The following is a 24,178-nucleotide window of genomic DNA, read 5'->3' as shown; positions in this document are numbered from 1 at the left end:
AACAAACTTGGATCTCTACCTCACTCCACATACATAAACTAACTCAAAATGGATCAACAACCAAAATATAATAGCTAAAACTATAAAACTCTTAGAAGAAAACAGAGGAGGTAAATCTTTAATGACCTTGAATTTGGCAATGGATTATTAGATACAACAACAAAAGTATAAGCAACAAAATAAAAAACTAGGTAAACTGAACTTCACCAAAATGAAAAACTTTCATGCACCAAAGGAGGTAATCAATAAAGTGAAAAGACAATTAACAGAATGGGAGGAAACACTTGCAAATCACATATCTAATAAGGGTCTAGCATCCAGAATACATATAAAGCACTCTTACAACTCAACCACGAAAGACAACCCACTTTTAAAATGAGCAAAGGATCTGTATAAACGTTTCTCCAAGGAAGATACAGAAATATCCAACAAGCACATACAAAGATGTTCAATATCAGTATCATTAAGAAAATACAAATTGGCTGCTCTGCCTATGGAGTAGCCACTCTTTTACTTTTTTTTTTTTTTTTTTTTTTTTTCTTTTTGAGACGGAGTCTCGCTCTGCCGCCCAGGCTGGAGTGCAGTGGCCGGATCTCAGCTCACTGCAAGCTCCGCCTCCCGGGTTCACGCCATTCTCCTGCCTCAGCCTCCCGAGTAGCTGGGACTACAGGCGCCCGCCACGTCGCCCGGCTAGTTTTTTGTATTTTTAGTAGAGACGGGGTTTCACCATGTTAGCCAGGATGGTCTCAATCTCCTGACCTCGTGATCCGCCCGTCTCGGCCTCCCAAAGTGCTGGGATTACAGGCGTGAGCCACCGCGCCCGGCCACTTCTTTACTTCTATAATAAACTTGCTTTCACTTTATAGACTCACCCTGAATTCTTTCTTGCATGAGATTCAATAAACCTCTCTTGGGGTCTGGATTGGGACCCCTTTCCGGTAATATCTTCCTGGCAAGCCCCAAAGGGATGATACTGAGGAGACTCCCAACCCAAAGGAAATAGACTGCAGCACTGATTGGCCAACTTTGGGTAGGCGGGATGCATTTACCTGGGTAAAGGATGGGACTGGGTTAGGCCCAAATTAGGGGAGTTAGAGTCTCTCCTAAGAGAGGGATAAAGGCGCCTCTTAATAAAAGGCAAGTACACTTGACTGAACTTGGGTTTGAGGCCCAACTTAGGAAGGTTAGTCCTTAATAAAATGTAGGAGGTTGGAGGCCCCTCTCGGTGGAGTCCCTCTCGACTAAGAACCGGTTTGGCACTATGGGTTGTTAACTGCTATTCTCTTTGGATTAATCTGCCTTGTACTCTTTGCTGACAGCTGTGGGTGACAGAATTAGACATGTCGAAGATTATGGGACATGGGGAGCTTTTTCCTCCCCAAAAGGGGAAACTAAAGCTGACGGGAATGCTGGGAAAGATCCCCACGCTCCCAACGAGCAGCTACCTGAACTTCTGAGTGTCAGCTGCAATGGGTGGGTCTTTCTCTGGTCCCCCTGAGCTTCTCGCATTCCCCACTCTGCTGCAGGTAATGCTTTTCTCCCTTTCTTTCCTTTCCCTTTCCTATCTTTTCTGTTATTCAGGGCCACCATCTTGCCCAAAGACCACATGTTGAGGAATGTCCTTGACAGCTTAATCTTGTAATCATGTGGCAGTACTTCCTCTGTCTCTGCCTGCCAGGGAACAGGGATTTTGGGGTAGTAGTTAGCTCTACAAATTATCTTGAGCAGTTAAAAGCCTTTGCAAGCCAAAATTTACTGCTCTGGGCTCCTGGGAAGACCCATGGAAACTGCCCAATGCTGTAGCTCAGCAGTTAAGGCTTTGTCTTCTCACAGTGGTGGCCTGAGTTCAGGTTCAACTTTTAGCCTAGAAAATGAACACCTTCTGGTTGGTATTTGGGTGACCTTTGCCATTTGTTGATTCTCCTCCCCTTCACGAACTGTCTTAAATTTTCCTTTCTCTGAGCACCTGGGCAGTTACGTTTGGCAAAGTTCAAAAGCCAGGAATATTGGCGGTTTGGAGTGGCTAAAGCTGGGTAATAAGAGATTTAAAAGGACTTTTAAAAGAGTGCTATGGTTAAAAGCCACTTAATTAAAAGTGGATATTCAAGCTCTAACAGCCTGGGACTTTCTTAGGAGAAACAGAGAAAGCACCACACACCCTGTTTTGGGAAAACCTCTCTTTTCCTCATGGAACCCCAAGGATTATTAAACGTGGATAGATTGTCCCAAAAGCTAAGGCTCCGTTCTGCTTTGCACGGCGTTATCTGTTTTTACTTTAGGGGTATCAGAAATCACTTCACATTATCAGACAGCTTCGATGTGTAATAACTAGGTAGGAAATACATTTAATACTTTTGGGGAGAGCTAAATGGCATGGTGGGGATACACGGATCTTTGTGTGTCTGGATCAAAAGCATGCTCTTGACCACCTGGAAGGTATGGAGATGTCCTCACCCTTCCCCACTGAGAGATAAGACTCCCGTGGGGGATGGGCTGATCACAGAAAGGGCTGATGGGCTCTTGGCAACGAAATATGTGGTAAAATCATTGCACTGTCCTGTTCTGTAGCGTTTCTCTATTGGGGATCCAGGATCCAATATAAAAATAGGATCCTCAAGTTTTGGGGCTCTGTCTTGCCCTCCAATTGTGCTTGCTTATTAGGCCATAGAAACTGCATGCTTTCCTCACCCTGTTCCTCCAGGGTTCCACCATAAAGCCACCAATTCAATTAAGAAACTGGCAAATGAAAAACCTTACAACTACTACATTTTCTTCTGTCTGTGTATTTATATGTGTTGTGTGTGTGATATAAAAGGCTTTGATTAACTGGCTTAAAAATAAGTGCTTAAAAAATATTATTTTGTCAGAAAAGTAAAAAGTGTAATGCCTTTTAATTAATGTGACTTAAGCTGTGGGAAGTAAAGAAAATTTTTAAGATTATTGGTAAAATAAAGACATTTGGTCTAAATCAGGTAGGTCAAATTTTAGGTTTGCTAAATGCTTTAAGTTTATAAACTGCCTCTTTGACTTTTGAAAATTGTTCAACTTACCTAGACCCATAGATTCTAGGTAAGGCCTGGGGACATGTAGGGTTAGCCATGCCTCCTAGCTATGCTAGAAAGAGTCAGACCTTATCTGCACTTCTGCCTGGTGTCTTAGGCTCCATACCTAGTACAGAATTAAAACTGCATACCAAGTTTTTCACCAAAAATAAACACCGTTAAGAGTTAATAGTATAACATGTACTTGAGACTACTGGAAAAACAGTTTTACATGCAAGGTGTGTAGGGAAAGTGAAATGTGTTTTGGTAAAAGATAAGAAGACATGTGAATGTGGATTCTTTTTTTTTTTTTTTTTTTTTTGGCCTAGATTACAGGGTTAAGGGATTGTTTTAAGTTAGGATAAAGCTGAAGGTTTGCAAAAGTTGTGGAAATTTTGTGAAAAATTAATCTTGTAAAAGAAATTCTGTGTGTGAACATACTGGCTGAAGTTAAAGTGCAATGATTTAGTTCTGTAAATTGAACACTGGAATAAAAGCACAACAGGGTTTTCTTAGAGCACTGATCCACTCTTTGACAAAAATTTGTAAAGGATTGTAAAAGGTATATAAGAATCTTACCTTCTGGTCTAACATTAAAATTGGGTAGATTTGTCTATAATGTTTTATTAAGAATTGGGTTTAACATTAATAGTACACTAATGCAATGGTGAAATTTGGCTTATTTGGTATAAAAATCATACAGGAAGCACTGTCAAATATGAAATGGTGTTTGGCTTTCTTTGATCTGTATTTATAAAAATATGTTATTGGTATGTGTTCCAAAGTAATGGAAAACTCCTAGAAATCCGATATGACTTAGTGTATGTTATTAATAATTGTAATTATTATGTAAAATCATATGCCACAAAAGTAATCAAAATTCCTAGTCAATTGTGCCTTTAATAGTGGTTGCCTTACGACTTTTTGTCATCCACAGACAACTGCTGTGTTGATCCTCTTCAAAAGGTAGTTTATAGTCAGCTATAGGACTTCAGCAGGTGCCCTTGGATGCAGGTTTCTAATAACTTTGGAGATTGTGACATTAGAATAGAGGTTCTTAGGCTGGGTGCCGTGGCTCATGCCTGTAATCCCAGCACTTTGGGAGGCCCAGGTGGGTGGATCACCTGAGGTTGGGAGTTTGAGACCAGCGTGACCAATGTGGTGAAACCCCATCTCTGCTGAAAAATACAAAAATTAGCCAGGCATGGTGGCACGCACCTGTAATCCCAGCTACTCAGGAGGCTGAGGCAGGAGAATTGCTTAAACTTGGGAGGCAGAGGTTGTAGTGAGCCAAGATCACGCCATTGCATGCTAGCCTGGGCGACACAGCAAGACTCTGTCTCAAAAAAAAAAAAAAAGAATAGAGGTTCTTTCAGGACTCTCATGGAGAGCTGAAACGATTATGAATATCAAGTGGAACAGGAGTTAACTGCATGGACTGAACAAAAGACTGAAGTAATTTTTGACTTTTTGCTTAAAACGTTGCTGATCATTTTTGTTTTTCAGAGCCAAGAAAACTTTTGAGCTACTTACAGCTTTTGACAACTGAGTAAAATATATTCCTGTGAACAAAACTTGGAGCATATTTGTTTTTCTCTACCTGCTTTCTCCAGAATTTGGAAACTATTTGTGAGTATTAACTTATGGCAATATAGTTCTTTGAACAAGTGCAATAAGAATCTGTTTTCTTGGCCGGGCGCGGTGGCTCAAGCCTGTAATCCCAGCACTTTGGGAGGCCGAGATGGGCGGATCACGAGGTCAGGAGATCGAGACCATCCTGGCTAACATGGTGAAACCCCGTCTCTACTAAAAATACAAAAACTAGCCGGGCGAGGTGGTGGGCGCCTGTAGTCCCAGCTACTCGGGAGGCTGAGGCAGGAGAATGGCGTGAACCCGGGAGGCGGAGCTTGCAGTGGGCCGAGATTGCGCCACTGCACTCCAGTCTGGGCGACAGAGCGAGACTCTGCCTCAAAAAAAAAAAAAAAAGAATCTGTTTTCTTTTGCAACAGGATACAATTAGAGAAACTGGTTATTTTACCAAGGCTTTGATGGGAATGGTGTGCTTTCTTTTAAGGACTCAAACTTGACTTTATAGAGCCAATAAAAGCCCCTTGGGAAAACTGGCCTCATACCTTGTCTACACAGTTCCTGTGCAGGGTTCCTGACCTGTGAAATAAAGAATGTCACTTTCTGACAGGCCCAGGAGCCCCATGTCATCTTGGGACCTCAAGAGGAGAGGCATTTCCCAACTCACAGGTTATTTGAGGGTACAAACCCATGGCTGGGCTTGGCTTTAAAAAAAGTCTTATCTGAGGTTCCTTTTATGGAACGAAGTTCCATCTAAGTCAAATTTTAAAACCCTATGTGAAAAATAATTGTTCTTACTGCACTTTATACAAATAATCAGGCCAAGTATAATAAAACAAATCAGTCGTACCATGATTTGTCTTCAGTAAAAATGGGAGACCGGAGAGAGAAAATAAATTATGTTTCAGGAACTATAGTACACCTGTTACTAGATTCTAGCCTCATCAGTTGTTTTTAAGTTTTTTTCTGCAACTTAGGCTAACCCTGCTTACTCCTGTGAACCAACCAGTGATCTCTGGCTGCTGCTCCCAAGAAACAAGAGAGGTGGGTAATGTAAAAATCTGGATCAATATTCTAATTCTGGACACATACTGGAATCAGCTGGCGACCCATATCAGCTTGGTTTCAACAACTGCCCAGTTCATAGAAAGCCTTCTTATTCAGTTTACTCAAGATAATTTTAGTTATTCTACTTTACTGTTGTGGAATATATTGCTGTTGTACTCTCTGTGTAGGAATGCAGGATAAGTTTACTGAATGTTTTCTTAAACTGAACACTCATTAATCTTCCAGATACCACCTTTTGTTGGAACTCAGAGTTATGAATGGCCCTCACCATATTGATGCTTTCTGACTGAGCTCTTCTCTACCCTGAATACAAGAGACCCTCATAGTTAGGCAGGAATATCTTTGCCCCTATTCAGCCTGAAGAAGCTACAGAAGATGGATCTTTGTTCCTCTACAACTCTTAGGATTAAGGGTTCCCCTGTAAAAGGGAGGGGGAAACATGTCAGAGGCGTCTGAACCAGAGAAACTCCATCTTGAATAGGGGGTGAGTAAAATAAGGCTGAGACCTACTGGGCTACATACCCAGGAGGTTAGGCATTCTAAGTCACAGGATGAGACAGGAGGTCGGCACAAGATACAGGTTATAAAGACCCTGATGATAAAACAGGCTGCAGTAAAGAAGCTGACCAAAACCAAGATGGCAATGAAAGTGACCTCTCGTTGTCCTCACTGTTCATTATACCCTAATTATAATGCATCAGCATGCTCCAAGACACTTCCACCAGCACCATGACAGTTTTCAGATACCATGGCAACGTCAGGAAGTTGCCCTGTATGGTCTACAAAGGCAAGAAACCCTCAGTTCCAGATATTGCCCACCCCTTTCCCATAAAACTCATGGATAATCCACCCCTTGTCTAGCATACAATCAAGAAGTAACAGTAAGTATAAGCAGCTGAGCGGCATGGGCTCTGCCTATGGAATAGCCATTCTTTATTCCTTTGCTTTCTTAATAAACTTGCGAAAGAAAGAAAGAAAGGAAGGAAGGGAGGGAGGGAGGGAGGGAGGGAGGGAGGGAGGGAGGGAGGGAGGAGGAAGGAAGGAAGGAAGGAAGGAAGGAAGGAAGGAAGGAAGGAAGGAAGGAAGGAAGGAAGGAAGGAAAATACAAATCAAAACCACAATGAGTTCCCACTTCACACCCACTAGGATGGCTGTAATTTTTTTTTTTTTTTTTTTTTTTTTTTTTTTTTTTTTTTGAGACAGGGTTTTATTCTGTCGCCCAGGCTGGATGGAGTGCAGTGGTGTGAACATGGCTCGCTGCAGCCTTGAACTCCTGGGCTCAGGCAATCCTCCTGACTCAGCCTCCAGAATACTTGGGAATACAGGTGTGCACAACCATGCCCAGCTAATTATTTTATTTTCTGTAGAGACAGGGTGTCACTATATTGCCCAGGTTGGTCTCAAACTTCTGGACTCAAGTGATCCTCCCACCTTTGGGCTCCCAAAGTGTTGGAATTACAGGCATGAACCAACATACCTGGCCCCTTTTTTTTTTTTTTTTTAGATAAAGTCTCATTCTGTAGCCCAAGTTGGAGTGCGGTGGCATGATCTCGGCTCACTGCAACTTCTGCCTCTCGGGCTCAAGTGATTTTCATGCCTCAGCCTCCCCAATAGCTGGAAGTACAGGCTCGTGCCACCATGCCGGCTAATTTTTTGTATTTTAGTAGAGACGGGGTTTCACCATGTTGCCCAGGGTGGTCTCAAACTCCTGAGCTCAGGTGATCTGCCCGCCTTGGCCTCCCAAAGTGCTGGGATTACAGGTGTAAGCCACTGAGCCTGGCCTATAATTTTTCAGAAAAGGAAAATAACAAGTGTTAGTGAGGATACGGAAAAACTGAAACCCTCATACACTGCTGGTGGAAACATAAAATGGTTCAGCCACTAAGGAAAAGAGGATGGCAGTTTCTCAAAAAGTTAAAACATTACCATATGACCCAGCAATTCCACTTGTAGGTATATGCTCAAAAGAACTGAAAAAAGGTACTCAAAGAAACACACGTATACGTATGTTCACAGCAGTACCATTCACAATAACCAAACAGGTAGAAACCACCAAAATGTTCATCAATACATGAATAAACAAAATGTAATCTATCCAGACAGTGAATATCATTCAGCCTTAAAAAGAAATGAAGTTCTGATTCATGCTACAACATGGATGAACCCTGAAAACATGCTAAGTGAATAAGTCAGACGCAAAGGGCACAGACTACATGATTTCATTTACATGAAGCATACAGAATAGGGAAATCCACAAAGACAGAAAGCAGATTGGTAGTTACCAGTGGCTGAAAGTTACCAGGTAACTACCCTGGTAGTTACCAGGGGACTCACTGTTTGTGGGTATGGGGTTTCCTTTTGGGAATGAAAAAAAATATGTTGGAACCAGATAGAGATCATGGTGCACAACACTGTGAATGTACAAAACGCCACTCAATCATTCACTTTTTAATGACTAATGTTATGTGTATCTCACCACAATTTAAAACACTGTTTAAAAACAAAAACAAAAACGAAACAGCCAGGTGCGGCGGCTCACAGCTATAATCCCAGCATTTAGGAAGGCTGAGGTGGGCCTTGAGGCCAGTAGTTCAAGACATGCCTGGGCAACAGAGTAAAAAACCCATCTCTATAAAAAAATACAAAAATTAGCTGGGTGTGGTGGTGCACACCTGTAGTCCCAGCTATTTGGGGGGCTGAGGTGGGAATCACTTGAACCCAGGAGGTTGAGGCTGCAGTGAGCCAAGTTTGCACTACTGCACTGCAGCCTGGGTGACATAAAAGTAAGACTCTCTGAAAACCAAAACTAAAACCTACTATAACCACTTAGTCACTTGGATGGCTAAAATTTTAAAAATAGAAAATCACAAGTGTTGACAAGGATATGGAGAAATGGGAATTTTCACATATTGTTGACAGGAATGTAAAATGGTACAGCCCGTGTGGAAACAATCTGGCAGTTCCTCCAAAAGTTACACACAGAATTACCATATGACCCAACAATTCCATTTCTATGTATATACAAGAGAACCAGTATGTTCACACAAAAACTTGTTCACAAATGTTCACAGCAGCAGTATTCATAACAGTGGAAAAAAAAAGCAGAAACAGCCCAAATGGTCAGCTGGTAAATGGATAAACAAAATGTGTTCTATCCATACAATGAACTCTTACTCAGGCATAAAAAAAAATGAGGTACTACATATGCTACAACATGGATGGACCCTGAAAACATTACGTAAGTTATAGTAGTCAGAAACAAAAGGCCACATACTGTATGATTTCTATTACATGAAATGTCCAGAATAGGCAAATTCATAGATACAGAAAGTAGATTAGTGGTTGCCAGAGGCTGGGGCAAGGGAAGAATGGAGAGTGCCTACTTAGTGGTATGGGGTTTCTTTTTGGGGTGATGAAATATTCTGAAATTAGATAATAGTGATGGTTGCATAACATTCATTTTTTGCCACCATGCCTGGCTATTTTTTTTGCATTTTTAGTAGAGACAGGGTTTCACCATGTTGGCAAGGCTGGTCTCGAACTCTTGACCTCAGGTGATCCGCCCAACTCGGCCTCCTAAAGTGCTGGGATTACAGGCGTGAGCCACCACGCCTAGCCATGACATTCTGAATATACACAAAACCACTGGATTGTATACTTTAAGTGGTTTAAATGGTGAATTTTACGTTTTGTAAATTTTATCTCAATTAGAAAGTGTTTAAAATTTTTTTTGTGGGGTAAAAAACGGTGGTGGGGGGAACATCCAGATTCCTGAATCCCGCACAGCCTGGTAGCCACTCCTTACCACCACCACCAAAAAAAAAATGGCTAGCAGGCAGGACACCGTAGCTCACACCTGTAATCCCAACACTTTGGAGGTCAAGGCAAGAGGACTGAAGCACCAGGAGTTTGAGATCAGCCTTGGCAACATAGCAAGACTCAGTCTCTAAAAAAAAGAAAGGCCAGGTGCAATGGCTCACGCTTGTAATCCCAGCACTTTGGGAGGTGAGGCAGGAGGATCGTCTGAGGTCAGGAGTTCAAGACCAGCCTGGCCACCATGGCAAAACCCTGTCTCTACTAAAAATACAAAGATTAGCCGGATATGGTGGTGTGCGCCTGTAGTCCCAGCTACTCAGGAGGCTAAGGCAGGAGAATATGAGAATCGTTCGAACCCGGGAGGTGGAGGTTGCAGTAAGCCGAGATTGCGCCGCTGCACTCCAGCCTGGGCGACAGTGTGAGACTCTGTCTCAAAAAAATAGTAATAAAAATAAAAAATAAAATAAAATAAAAATTAGCCAGGCATGGTGACACATGCCTGTGAGTCCTAGCTACTCAAGAGGCTGAGGCGGGAGAACTGCTTCAGCCCAGGAGTTCAAGGTTACAGTGAGCTGCGATCATGCCACTGCACTCCAGCCTGGGTGACAGGGCAAGATTCTGTCTCTAAAAAAAAAAAAAAAAAATTGCTTTCAAATTCTGTAATCCCAGCACTTTGGGAGGCCGAGACGGGCGGATCACGAGGTCAGGAGATCGAGACCATCCTGGCTAACACAGTGAAACCCCGTCTCTACTAAAAAAATACAAAAAACTAGCCGGGCGTGGTGGCGGGCGCCTGTAGTCCCAGCTACTTGGGAGGCTGAGGCAGGAGAATGGCGTGAACCCAGGAGGCGGAGCTTGCAGTGAGCTGAGATCCGGCCACTGCACTCCAGCCTGGGCGACAGAGCGAGACTCCGTCTCAAAAAAAAAAAAAAAAAAAAAAAAAAAAAAAAACCAATTTTTTTAAACAGCTAGCATATTGAATCTTATATGACACAATTCTGTTTATCCACATGTAGATCCAAAGAATTTCATAAAAGCCTAAGTATCTTAATAGGAAAATTAAATAAGTATCTTAATAGGAAAATTAAATAAGTATCTTAATAGGAAAATTAAAAGTAAAGAGGAGTAAAGATATTAGAAGTCAATGAAAAACTAAGTTTTAAATTACATGCAGAGAATTAAAGAGAAATAAGCGGCCAAGAGGACAACTGCAACCTCCCACACAGACCGCACTGACTGATGGTGAGGACAGAAAGCAGGCAGCACTGGAGTTGGTCATGTCTCGTTCGCAGGCCGGAACAATACCTACAGGTACAGCTCCGAAAGCAACATCCAAGTTCAAAGGCCCCAAACTAAATATCACTGTAAAAGAAAGCTCCTAAAACTAAAAGGCTAATTTTTTCTAAATTATCTGTGGTGGTTGCCGGGCATGGCGGCATGTGCCTGTAGTGCCTGCTCAGAAGGCTGAGGCGGGAGGATAACTTGAGCCCAGGAGGTTGAGTCTAGCCTGAGCAACAGAGAGACCTTGTCTCTAAAAAAATAAAAATAAAAATAAAATATCTGTAAGGGTAATTTATTTTCTTTTTTTTTTTCTTTTGAGGTAATTTCTTTTATTTTCTTCCTTTTCTTGCTGTCACCTAGGCTGGAGTGCAGTGGTATGAACACGGCTCACTGCAGCCTTGAACTTCCAGGCTGAAGTGATCCTCCTGCCTCAGCCTCCCAACTAGCTGGGACTACAGGCATGCACCACCACACCCGGCTAACTTTTCTATTTTTTGTAGAGACAGGGTCTCGCCATGTTACCCAGGTAGGTCTCACCAGTGTGGCCCAGGCTGGTCTCGAATTCCTGGGCTCAAGCAATCCTCCTGCCTCAGTCTGTTCAAGTTCTAGGATTATGGGCATGAACCACCTGCGAGGCCTGTGATGGTAATTTCTAATCTGTGACCATATCTGGTCCGTTCACACTGAGCTGTGGACAGGCAGGAATCCCCTGTGTGTTCCACACACAGGCCCTATCACCAGAAGTGGCAAGAAATAAGTGAGACTGCGTATTTGGAAAGATTGCGAAAACCTTTGATTACAGAGTTCTTGATTTAGACAAAAATACCTTTACTTCACTTGCTTATATATGGGCATAAAAATAGTTAAATTCTATTTTTATCCTAAAATTTAGATATGACAATTATAAGTTAATGGCAATTCTACAATATTTATAATAATTATGTGCTGATAAAGAAAAATTATATAAATTCAGTTAAATGCATTAAAGATGATATTTGAGGCAACTTTTAGTAACTTGCCAATTAACGTTTGGCATCCAGATTTGGGGGAGCAGCTTGCAGGTTCCAATGCTCAGATGCTGGACACACGCGCCTCTGGTTAGCACAGCGGTCATACACATGCTGGGAATCCGAGGCCACTGCCTATTTAACAGCCCACTGCCTAACTTCACTGAGCATCAGGTTTGAGAAGATGTTTGCTTCCACACAGAGAGAAATGTACTGCTGAATGGCAACAACAGATCCACTAAGCAAAGACAGTGCTAAGAAAATTACAATGAAGGGAATTGTGTGATTAAAAAATGGCACCTATGCCAGTGCACTTTGAGGAGCTAAGGAAGGGCAAGTGATGCCCTTCGTCCAAGTGATGCCAATAAAGGGAGAAGGGCAAAGATCAGAAACTACCAGGAGCGCAGAATCTGGCACTCTGAGCTCTGTAACTTTCTTTTTTTTTAGACAGTCTCACTCTTATCGCCCAGGCTGAAGTGCAGTGGTGTGATCTTGGTTCAATGCAATCTACGCTTCCCGGGTTCAAGCGATTCTCCTGCCTCAGCCTCCTGAGTAGCTGGGATTACAGGTGCGTGCCACCACACCCAGCTATTTGTATTTTTAGTAAAGACAGGGGTTTCACCATGTTGGCCAGGCTGGTATCGAACTCCTGACCTCAAGTGATTCGCCCATTTTGGCCTCCCAAAGTGCTAGGATTACAGGTGTGAGCCACCACACTCGGCCTGAAACTTTTATTCCGCAGTCTTCTTTAAGCAGAATTTTTACTCTATTACTTTACTTACTGTTTGCTACAGTTTTAGACAAAAATATACTGCATTTTGAGGTCTTGTTATTAACTAAATGAAAGGCATCTCTGATTATTTAAGAAAATTCTTTCATAAAAGTTTAGTTTCTAGTCAGCTACTCAGGAAGGCCCTCACTCACAGCTGAGGCATATCGATACCTAGTACAGCAAAGAGGTGGACTGGATTCCTTTCACTTTCTTCTAGGCCTCCATTACTCTAATGATTTGTTTTATGTTCCCTAGTTCCATGATTTTAGTTGAGCTACACTGTAATTAGAATTTAAAAACTGGAAACAAAAGTACATCTGCTGACAAAAGGGTGCTCCAAGAGCTGGAAAGCCCGGGGAAAACCACAAAAGGGAAGCATCAGATACACAAAGCAAAAGGCTCTTGCCACAAGAAAGCACTAAACATGACACACATGGAGAAAAGCAGTTCAACATCAAGCCCAGCAGGGCAATTAAAGATATCGTCCAAGTGATGCCAATAAAGGGAGAAGGGCAAAGATCATGAACAGACAGGTGTGCCCTGCTGATAAGAAAGCTTTCTGAAAATCCACATTCATGCAAACATTTCAGCATACTGACTCTGTTCCTGATACCTGATGCCAAATGTTCCACCGTGGGAGAGGGCCCACAGTCAGCACCCTGGGCAAGTAACAGGAGGCTGGATTCTTACCAGACAGTCAGGCAGATCACAGTCACACATGAAAAGCCCCCTTAGGACAGGGAGGGAGAGACACACAGACCAAGTGACTCAGGCAGACTCCTAGGAAAGAACCTGATTAAACCACAGTATAAGACACGGTCTTAAAGCCTTCGAGAAAACAATAGTCATTTGGGGCCCAGCACTGTCAGTATCCCTTGGTTCAGAAGAGTTAGGAGTTTTAAAAGGTATTCATTCAACCCTTACTATATGCAAAGACACTGTGCCTCTTTTGGCCCAGGACCAGAGTCCTGCCATCTGGACAGGAAGCAGGGAGAGGAGCCAAGGGCTCAGTCCACTCGACATGCGACCAAGTGCAGGCAGCACTTCTCCAGATGGAGGCTTCCCCTAGGCCACAGCTGCCACACGGGGCTGGAGCCCTGGGGCTGTATAAGGGGTAGAAGTTGCAAGTGTGATAAGGTTCATCTTCCTGGAGTGTCAACCGTATCTGAAGAAGTGAAAAGCATAAAACATGGCCATACTGAGAAGCAGATTATGTTTCAATCAATTGTTAGAATAAAACATGAGATTTCAAAAAACACTGGATCTGCCAGGCGCTGTGGCTCAAGCTTGCAGCATACTCTGGGAGGCGGAGGTGGGAGGATTGCTTGAGGCCAGGAGTTCAAAACCAGCCTGGGCAACACAGCAAGACCCCGTGTCTTTTAAATAAAAAAGACAAAAAGAAAAAAAGAAAAAAAGAATCAACAACTCTGGATCTCACATCTGTGCAGATGTGTGCCTCCTGGTGAGGGCACCACGCAACTCTGAAGTACCTGTGCTGAAAGGCTGAGCCAGAAAGTGATCAAGCCTCTATATCCACCCAGAGGCAGAAGAACATGTCCAGTGGAAACAGCAAAGGCTAGAATGGGGGAACTTCTGACTACTGAACAATCAGCCTGGATTTTCCAACAAATAAAATGCAAGGAAAAAAGGGATGGGGAAAAGTATTCTATTAATTAAGAGACTTAACAGACATATCAGCTAACTGCAATTATTTGGACCCTGCTTCAAACAAACTAAAAATACCACAGACTATTGGAGAAAATCGAATGGTACTATGATGACATCATGATTATAAATGAAATTTAAACAGCAATTTTCTTGACACTTTTCAACTTATCAAAAATAGTTATGTATTAAATCTCACTTTGGATGCAAACTTTCCAACTTTTTATACTTATTTTTAACATTCTAACATATGAAAGATTTATTATTATCATTATTTAAAAGGACAGGGTCTTGGTCTATGGCCAGCCTGGATGGCAGTGGCATGATCCTAGCTCACTGCAGCCTGGAACTCCTAGGCTCAAGTGATCTGCCTGCCTCAGCCTCCCATGTAGCTGGGACTACAGGCACACACCACCACACCCAGTTATTTATTTTATTTTTTTAGACAGGGTCTCACTGTGTTGCCCAGACTGGTATCAAACTCTTGGGCTCAAGAGATTCTCCCACCTCAGCCACTCAATCACAAGTTAGAGACTGAAACACAGAGTATTTTATTTTCTTTCAAACTCCTAGAGAAAGATGGTTAAGGAGCAAATAGTTCTTGAATCAAAAAACGCAATACTCCATGAGGCACGTCACACCCCGAGGCTGCCTGTGCCTTCCTTGCAGTGGGGCACCTTCTAGGGAAGGGTAGGGCTGAGAGATTTCAGAAAGCAGGCCTTGGACAAAGAAGTGCAGGCCACTATTCTTGGATTTCTAACTTATTCACTCATTCCTGGACCATGAGGTACAATGTCTATTATTTTCAGTTTAATACTGGTTTGAAAAAAAATGAAAAATAAAAATAAGGTCAGACACAAACCAAAACAAAGTGCCATGTATGTAGAAAGTCAAATACATCTGCTGAAGAATGAAACTGCTAAAGCCAAAAATGAGTATGTTCAGGATGTTTTACAATGTAATTACTTGATTTTTATGCAAGATGAAAAAGTAACAGCTGAAGAAAGAAATCTACACAAATTAAAACTTTTTAGTGGCATACCTGTGTGTCATATGCTTTAAGGAGATATATGGAAGCTTGATCAGGAAGAGGACTTCAATAAAAAAAGGAGCAAAGCAACTGCCAGCCTTATCCTTCTTTAATTACTGTAGCGGAGTCCCTTACCTAGAAAATAATAATAGTTGGTCAATTCTCATCTGGAAAAATATACAACTTTTAAAAATGAAATTTCAAGGCCAGGCGCAGTGGCTCATGTTGTAATCCCAGCACTTTGGGAGGTGGAGGAGGGTAGATCGCCTGAGGTCAGGAGTTTGAGACCAGACTGGCCAATATGGTAAAACCCCATCTCTACCAAAACACAAAAATTAGCCGGGCGTGGTGGCACACACCTATAATCCCAGCTACTTGGGAGGCTGAGGCAGGAGAATAGTCTGAACCTGGGAGGCGGAGGTTGCAGTGAGCCAAGATCATGCATGCCACTGCACCCCAACCTAGGCGACAGAGTGAGACTCCATCTCAAATAAATAAAAATAAAATTTCAAAAGGTAAATTTCTGTAATATGAAGAAATTTAAGAATAAAACATGATTAACTACTGTATATGCATGTGCTTTGGGGATTTTCCACATTTTTTGAATGGAATGTGCATTATAAAATCTGATTTTTTTAAACTGCTTTTACCATGAGGTATTACTTACTTATAGAAAAGTATAGGAAACACATGTATACCATTTCATGAAGCTATTACATAAATACCAGTCCAACTACCACCAAGGAATGGAGCATTGCTAGAACTCCAGAAAGGCTGGGTGCCTCTATCTGAGCCCAAACCCCTTCCACTACATACGTAAGTAAGTACTAACTTAACAAAATGACTTTGTTTGATTTGTTGAGGCAGGATCTTGCTCTGTCACTCAGGCTGGAGTGCAGTTGTGCAATCACAACTCACAGCAGCCTTGACCTCCCAGGACACAAGCAATTCTCCCATCTTAGCCTCCCAAGCAGCTGGGACCACAGGAGGATGCCATCATGCCCGGATAATTTTTTTTTTTTTAGAGGCTGGATCTCCCTATGTTGCCTAGACTGGTCTGGAATTCCTGGGCGCAAGTGATCCTCCCACCTCAGCCTCCCAAAGTGCTGGAATTACAGGCATGAGCTACTGTGCCCTAACTTTTATGATTTATCATTTCCTAACTTTACTTTCTTTCTTTTTTTTTGAGACAGAGTCTTGCTCAGTCGCCCAGGCTGGAGTGCAGTGGCGCGATCTCGGCTCACTGCAAGCTCCGCCTCCCAGGTTCCCGCCATTCTCCTGCCTCAGCCTCCCAAGTAGCTGGGACTACAGGCGACCGCCGCCACGCCCGGCTAATTTTTTGCATTTTTTTAGTAGAGACGGGGTTTCACCGTGTTAGCCAGGATGGTCTCCATCTCCTGACCTCGTGATCCGCCCGCCTCGGCCTCCCAAAGTGCTGGGATTACAGGCGTGAGCCACCGCGCCCGGCCTAACTTTTCTTTAGAGATTTATCATCTAGGTGTGCAACCCTACCAAACATAATTTATATAAATACCAGAAGCAGATGAAAAAAACAAAATCATACCACATATATTCTTGTCTTGCTTTTTTCTTTGCCTTTTTTGTTGTTGCTGTGTCTGTAGTTTATTTTCATTGCTGTGTAATATTCTACTCAGTAAATATGCCATAATTTAGTTATCCATTCTCATCCCCTAGGGTGGTCTCTACTTTGGAGCAAATACAAACACTACTAAGATTTTTCTGGTACAGCTATCTCAAGCACTTTAGGCATGCATTTCTCTGGTGTACATACCTAGAAGTATGATTGCTAGCTTATACACTAAAGCCAAACTATTTCCCAAGGCAGCTGTAATGTGCACTGCCATCAGAAGGGTATGAGTTTCTGTTGCTTAACTTTTTCAACAACAATTACCAGACTTTTTAATTCCTGCTAACTGAACAGCGGTATAATAGTATTCTAAGATCTTTTTTTTTTTTTTTTTTTTTTTTTTTTTTTTTTTTTGAGACAGGGTCTACCTCTGTCACCCAGGCTAGAATGCACAATTATAGCTCACTACAGCCTTGAAACTCTTGGGCTCAAGAGATCCTCCCACCTCAGCCTCCCAAGTAGCTGGGATTACAAGCATGTGCCACCACACCCAGCAAATTCAAAATATTTTGTGGCCAGGCGTGGTGGCTCACACCTGTAATCCCAGCACTTTGGGAAGCCAAGGTGGGTGGATCACCAGGTCAGGAGATCGAGACCATCCTGGCTAACACGGTGAAACCCCGTCTCTACTAAAAATACAAAAAAATTAGCCGGGCTCAGTTTCACTGGAGCTTTGTCAATTTTATCATTTTTTTTTTTTTTTTTTCCTTTTAGAACACAAGGTCTCACTCCGTCACCCAGGCTGGAGTACAGTGGTGTGATCATAGCTCACTGTAGTCTCAAATTCCCCAGCTCAAGCGACCTGCCCTCTCCTCCTACCCAAAGTGCTGGGATTACAGGTGGGAGACACCATGCCTGGCCCATGATGGAAACTGACTATTTAAGCCTGAATGCAGTGGCATGCCTGTAATCCCAGCACTTTGGGAGGCTGAGGTGGGTGGATTGCTTGAAATAGGAGTTTGAGACCAGCCTGGGGAACATAGTAAGACTCTGTTCCTACAAAAAATAAAAAATTAGCCGGGCATGGTGGCACATGCTTGTAGTCCTAGCTACTCCGGAGGCTGAGGCAGGAGGACTGCTTGAGCCCAGGAGACAGAGGCTGCAGTGAGCCGAGATCACACCCACTGCACTCCAGCCTGGGCACTAGAGTGAGACCCTGTCTCCAAAATATATATAAATAAAAATTTTCTCATCAAATATTATTTTCTTTCTATCCGAATTTCCTTTAATACTCCTTTAGTGCCATTCTGCTGGCGATAAATTCTGATGTCTATTGGCCTAAAAATGTATTTTTGTTTTTGGGGTTTTTTTGAGATGGAGTCTCGCTCTGTCGCCCAGGCTGGAGTGCAGTGGCATGATCTCAGCTCACTGCAACCTCCGCCTCCCGGGTTCAAGTGATTCTCCTGCCTCAGCCTCCGAAGTAGCTGGGACTACAGGCACCTGCCACCACACCCAGCTAATTTTTGTATTTTTAGTAGAGACGCGGTTTCACCATGTTGGCCAAGCTGGTCTCAAACTCCCGACCTCAAGTGATTCGCCCACCTCGGCCTCCCAAAGTGCTGGGATTGCAGGTGTGAGCCACCATGCCTGGCCTAGAAATTTCTTTACTTTTGAAATAAATAAAAATGTATCCTTCATTTTTGAAAGACATTTTTGCTGGATATAGAACTGTAAGCTAACAGGTTTTTTTCTTTCAGTACTTTGAAAATGTCGCTCTGTTGTCTTCCAGTTCACACAAGATGTGACCAGGAATCACTGTTATTAGTAACTTTGTTCCTTTGTAATGTGTCTTTTCTTCTGGCTGCTTTGAAAGCTTTTGATCTTGATCACTGGTTTTTTTGCAATCTGATTATCAGGTACCTTGGGTTTCCTTATATTTGCTCTGTTTGGAGTTTTTGAGCTTCAGAGTTTGCAGTTTTCATCAAATCTGGAAGATTTCCAGCCATTATTTGTCCAAATATTTTTTCCATTCCCTCCTCTTCTCCTTCTGGAACTAAGTTCCACATATCTTAAATCAGCTGACTTTGTCCCACAGGCTGCTGATGCTCTGTGATCTCGTGTAGTCTTGGTGCTCTGTGCTGCGCTTTGGAAAGCTTCTACTGCTGCGTCTTCAGGCTCACCAACTCTTTTCTTCTGTACTAATAACCTGTTGTGATCCCTCCACTGCATTATATATGTGTATATATATCATTTTACTATATGTAAATTTATTTTATTATATATTTTATGACATAAATAAAATATTTTTATTTATTTATTTATTTAGAGACGGAGTCTCGCTCTGTCGCCAGGCTGGAGTGCAGTGGTGTGATCTTGGCTCACTGTAACCTCCACCTTCTGGGTTCAAGTGATCCTCCTGCCTCAGTCTCCTGAGTAACTGGGATTACAGGTGCCCGCTATCACGCCCAGCTAATTTTTGTATTTTCAGTAGAGATGAGGTTTCGCTATGTCAGCCAGGCTACTCTTCAACTCCAGACCTCAAATGATCTGCCCACCTCAGCCTCCCAAAGAATTAGGATTATAGGCATCAGTTACTGTGCCCGGCATTTTATATATTTTATATATTGTATTTTCATCTCTGGAAGTTTTATTTCAGTCTTTTCGGAATCTTTCATTTCACTCATTATGCTTATGTTTTTCTCTACATTCTTTTTTTTTTTTTTTTTTGAAACGGAGTCTCGCTCTATCGCCCAGGCTGGAGTGCAGTGGCTGGATCTCAGCTCACTGCAAGCTCTGCCTCCCGGGTTTACACCATTCTCCTGCCTCAGCCTCCCGAGTAGCTGGGACTACAGGCGCCCGCCACCTCACCCGGCTAGTTTTTTGTATTTTTTAGTAGAGACGGGGTTTCACGGTGTTAGCCAGGATGGTCTCGATTTCCTGACCTCGTGATCCACCCGTCTCGGCCTCCCAAAGTGCTGGGATTACAGGCTTGAGCCACCGCGCCCGGCCTTTTTTCTCTACATTCTTGAGTGTGCAATATATTTATAAGTTATTTTAATGTCTGTCATCCCTTGTCATTCTGGGGTCTGTTTTTCTTGATTTTCTTCCTGGTTAATATCACATTTCCTTGCTTCTCTGCATACCTGGTAATTATTTATTAGATGCTAGACACAATTTCTTTTTATATTTTTGGGTGCTAGTTTTATTACATCCTTTTTAAATACAGTCGGGGCTTTGTTCTGAGAATATAATCAAGTTATCTGTAATCAGTCAGGACAAGTCAGGAGGAGCAGCCTATTGGTCTATGGATAATTCAGCCCCACTGCTGAGGAATCATCCTGACTCCACAGATGAAAAAGCTGCTCTGAACCCACTCTAACAAAGACGAAAAGGCAACCCTTCAAAGGATCGACCTGATACCCTACCACCTAGGTAGTGGGAGCACAAACTATTTCCAGTCCTGTGCAACTGATGTCCAAGAAGTGCTTGGCCTTTCCCTTTTTGGCGGTTCTGCTCCCAGCCTTGAGGTGCTTCCTCTCAGGCACGTGCAGACCAGGACGCAGCCAACGCCTCAAGGCAGTACTTCTGCAGATCTCTGGCGCTCTCTCTCTAACCTGCTCCCTCCTCTCCTATGTTTTCCTCCACAAATTCTCACTGTCTTGTCCTCCCCAATTTCTGCTGTTTCATCACTTTAGTGAAGCCAGTGGGTTCTGTCTGACTTCTTTCTTCCTGCCCTGAAACATGGAAACTGCCTCACGAGACAAACTAAGGCTATTTGTGTCAGTAAAGTTTTATTGGAATACGTCCACATCCATTCACTTACATACTTCGGATGAAAGCAGGCACAGAGCATTGTAGAGCAGTTGTGCCATTAACAGCATCCGGCCCACAAAACCTAAAATGGCTACTATACAGCCCTTTATAGAAAAAAAGTACAGTCTCGTGCTGTGGGGTATGAGCTGGAATATACTGAGTCTCGTGCTGTGGGGTATGAGCTGGAATATACTGAGTCTCGTGCTGTGGGGTATGAGCTGGAATACTGCAGGGCTTGTTTCATTTGTTCCCCTTATTTCAAGGAACACAGTCCTAACCAGACTTCTGTCAAATGCATGAAAACTATTACTTCATATATTTTGTTTGGTTTTCAAGTTGTTTAAGACAGAAGTCAATTTGGGACTAGGGTGAGGCAAGTGTGATACTTACTTGCCTTAGGCACAAATTTTAATTGAGTGCCAAAAAAACTCAGTAATAGAGATAAAATCAAAATTAATGAAAAAATCCAGGAGGTACAAAATACCACAATTTTATATACAATATCAATAATGGTGTGATAAAATCAAAATTAATGAAAAAATCCAGGAGCTACAAAATACCACAATTTTATATACAATATCAATAATGGTGTCATGCCAAGCCATATTGGAGCTTGAGACAAAAAGAAAAATCATTAATACTGATCCTGTCTTTAAAATTTAGGTTTTGGGCCAGGCGTGGTGGCTGAATCCAAAAATCTCAGCACTTTGGGACGCTAAGACGGGAGGACTGCTTGAGCCCAGAGTTTGAGATCAATCTGGGCAACATAGTGAGACACCACTCTACAAAAAAACTCTATAAAAAACTAAAAAATTATCATCCAGACATGGTGGCATGTGCCTGCAGTCTCAGCTACTTAGGAGGCTGAGGTGGGAGGATCACTTGAGCCCTCCTAGCTGTACTACCATAGTTGTAGTGAGCTATGATTGCTCCATTGCACTCCAGCCTGGGCAACAGAGCAAGACCCTGTCTTAAAAAATAAAAAATAATTTTGTTTTTCATCACGAATTTTTTTGTATCAAATTTGATTTTTTTAAAGAACTGCATTAAAATATTAATAATCTTGATTACTGAGATTTTGGGTGTCCCTTTAAATTCTGCACTGAGGCAAATGCCTCACTTGCCTTACCGTAGTCCTGGGGGGGCGTAAATCACCTCTAATTCCATCATGGTGGAAATGGAAGTCTCCAGGAATAACTTGCTTACTAAGTAGGATTAGACTAATACCTTATCACTGTAAGAGTTTATCACAACTGCCAAACTTAACGTTTTCATTCTCAGAGACGTCTTTGAAAAAGAGATGACTTCAATGTGAAACATTATGCTCTAATTACTTCTCACTATTAGGAACTAACAGTAAGGAACGTGCATGTTCCCACATATACCCATCAGAGGCACTCATCAGTTGTGTATCAAATGGATATAAATTAGTAAACAAAAGCACTATGTAGACATGAAGATACTATGAGAACATAAAAACTTTCTTCTAATTACTAAATAAATACAGACACACAAAGACATTGTGACTGCAAAATAACTGAGTAATTATATAGTATCTGGGCGACACACTGACAGTATGAAGTAGACCTAAAACAGCCACCTGCAGCAACTGCTGCCAAGTCAATTTCTTGACCGGTGAAAGTAAGTGTTCAGTCTCCAAACACACAAGTTCAACTAAAAGCAAATAATGGCTGGGCATGGTGGCTCCTGCCTATAATTCCAGCACTTTGGGAGGCCAAGATGGGCGGATCACTTGAGATCAGGAGTTTGAGACCAGTCAGGCCCACATGGCGAAACCCTGTCTCTACTAAAAATACAAAAAATTAGCCAGAAGTGGTAGTGTGCGCCTGTAGTCCCAGCTACTCAGGAGGCTGAGGCAGGAGAATCGCTTGAGCCCAGGAGGCAGAGGTTGCAGTGAGCAGAGATCAAACCACTGCACTCCAGCCTGGGTGACAGAGTGAGACTGTTTTAAAAAAAAAAAAAAAAAAAAAGGCTAACCAACCAATAAGCTTCTCTCTTGGTTTTGCAGGATTAGCATCCTTTCGAAATTAGCCTGCTCATTTTGTAGGCGTTCCTAACTCCCAATCCTACCTCATCAATATGCCAGGAGGGCACTGGGCAAGCAAAAGGACTCATCCGTATGACAGTGAAAGCTTCAACCATGAGCCAATTTCCACAGATTCTCCACAGTGTTCATTTCATAGAAGGCACTCGTGCAGGAAAATGTTTTCAAACGTACTGACAAAAAAGGTGTTTTTAAAATAAAAAATGTTATGGTATTAAATTTAGCGGGGGAATGAAGATTATGAAATTTAAAGGGGTAATTATCATGAAGAAATTGTCTAGAACTCAAGGAATTCAATGTTAACGATCAGACGCCATCAAATTCACAACATACCCGCTCCAATACACACTTCCCTTGGCATCTGCTGCTTCTGAGACAGCCTCTGGGTGTGAGTCAACCCTACCCTGCTGGCTCAGCATCCCCTTCCTCACCAGAAGTGGACTTGCAAACTCTGCTCCAGCCGCAACGACTGTCTCCTTCTGGGTTTTTGTTCTTCCACTGTCTGTCAAACACTTCACCTGCAAGACTCCATTCAAGTATCTTGACAACTACTATTTATCACTAGACTTATGGTTTTCCACTAAACTTTAAGCTCCTTTACAGCAGGGATCATGCTAAATTTATCCAGTTGTCTCAATGCCTAGCAGGATAGCAGGCACACCCAGCAGGTACCACTTGTTTGTTGAATTAAACTCCTGCAAGCATCTTTTCTCCAACTCTCCCTTACCAGGGAAATTGACCTTACCTCCTGAAATCCTGGTCCTATAAGGACACCCATCACAACACTTACAAGCCTGTACTTGCCTTGCTTCCTTCTCTTTCTCCTATCTGACTGTAAGCTTTCTGAAGACAGCAATGTGTCTTATTCAGGATTGTATCCTCAGCACTTACAATGGTGCTGGTCACACAGTATGTATTTGACACATATTACTCTTAGTTATTAATTTACCTCTTTTTTTTTTTTTTTTTTTTTTTTTTGAGACGGAGTCTTGCTCTGTCACCCAGGCTGGAGTGCAGTGGCCAGATCTCAGCTCACTGCAAGCTCCGCCTCCCGGGTTCACGCCATTCTCCTGCCTCAGCCTCCCGAGTAGCTGGGACTACAGGCGCCTGCCACATCGCCTGGCTAGTTTTTTGTATTTTTAGTAGAGACGGGGTTTCACCAGGTTAGCCAGGATGGTCTTGATCTCCTGACCTCGTGATCCGCCCGTCTCGGCCTCCCAAAGTGCTGGGATTACAGGCGTGAGCCACCGCGCCCGGCCTAATTTACTTCTTGTAGTTATTAATTTATTCCTCACAACTACAAATTTGCCTGTTACAGAGATGAGGAAACTAGAATATGAAGATTCAGCAGCTTCACAACATGCTACGTTACTAAGCAGCAGAGGGGTCTACCTCGAGTCAGTGTTCTTAACTTCTATGTCTGTTATCACACTGTGACTGCCTCA

The 24,178-nt window shown here is 42.6% G+C and overlaps 1 protein-coding gene across 5 annotated transcripts in view; it reads right to left on the bottom strand.

Moving 5' to 3' along the window:
• The window catches only part of TRAF3 (TNF receptor associated factor 3), a 138,573-nt gene that overhangs the window by 52,600 nt on the left and 61,795 nt on the right, over positions 1-24,178 (bottom strand). For 3 of the 5 annotated variants that reach the window (XM_030931083.1, XM_030931078.1, XM_030931079.1), the window contains one exon: positions 15,280-15,402. The exons of the other annotated variants lie outside the window; for them this stretch is intronic. The gene's annotated coding sequence lies outside the window, so the exon portion shown is untranslated. The remainder of the gene's footprint in view (positions 1-15,279; positions 15,403-24,178) is intronic. 5 annotated transcript variants of the gene reach the window in all.

The sequence above is a fragment of the Rhinopithecus roxellana genome, chromosome 5 (genome assembly GCF_007565055.1).
Source record: "Rhinopithecus roxellana isolate Shanxi Qingling chromosome 5, ASM756505v1, whole genome shotgun sequence".
Lineage (NCBI taxonomy): Eukaryota > Metazoa > Chordata > Mammalia > Primates > Cercopithecidae > Rhinopithecus > Rhinopithecus roxellana.
This window is presented reverse-complemented; position numbering and strand designations above follow the sequence as displayed.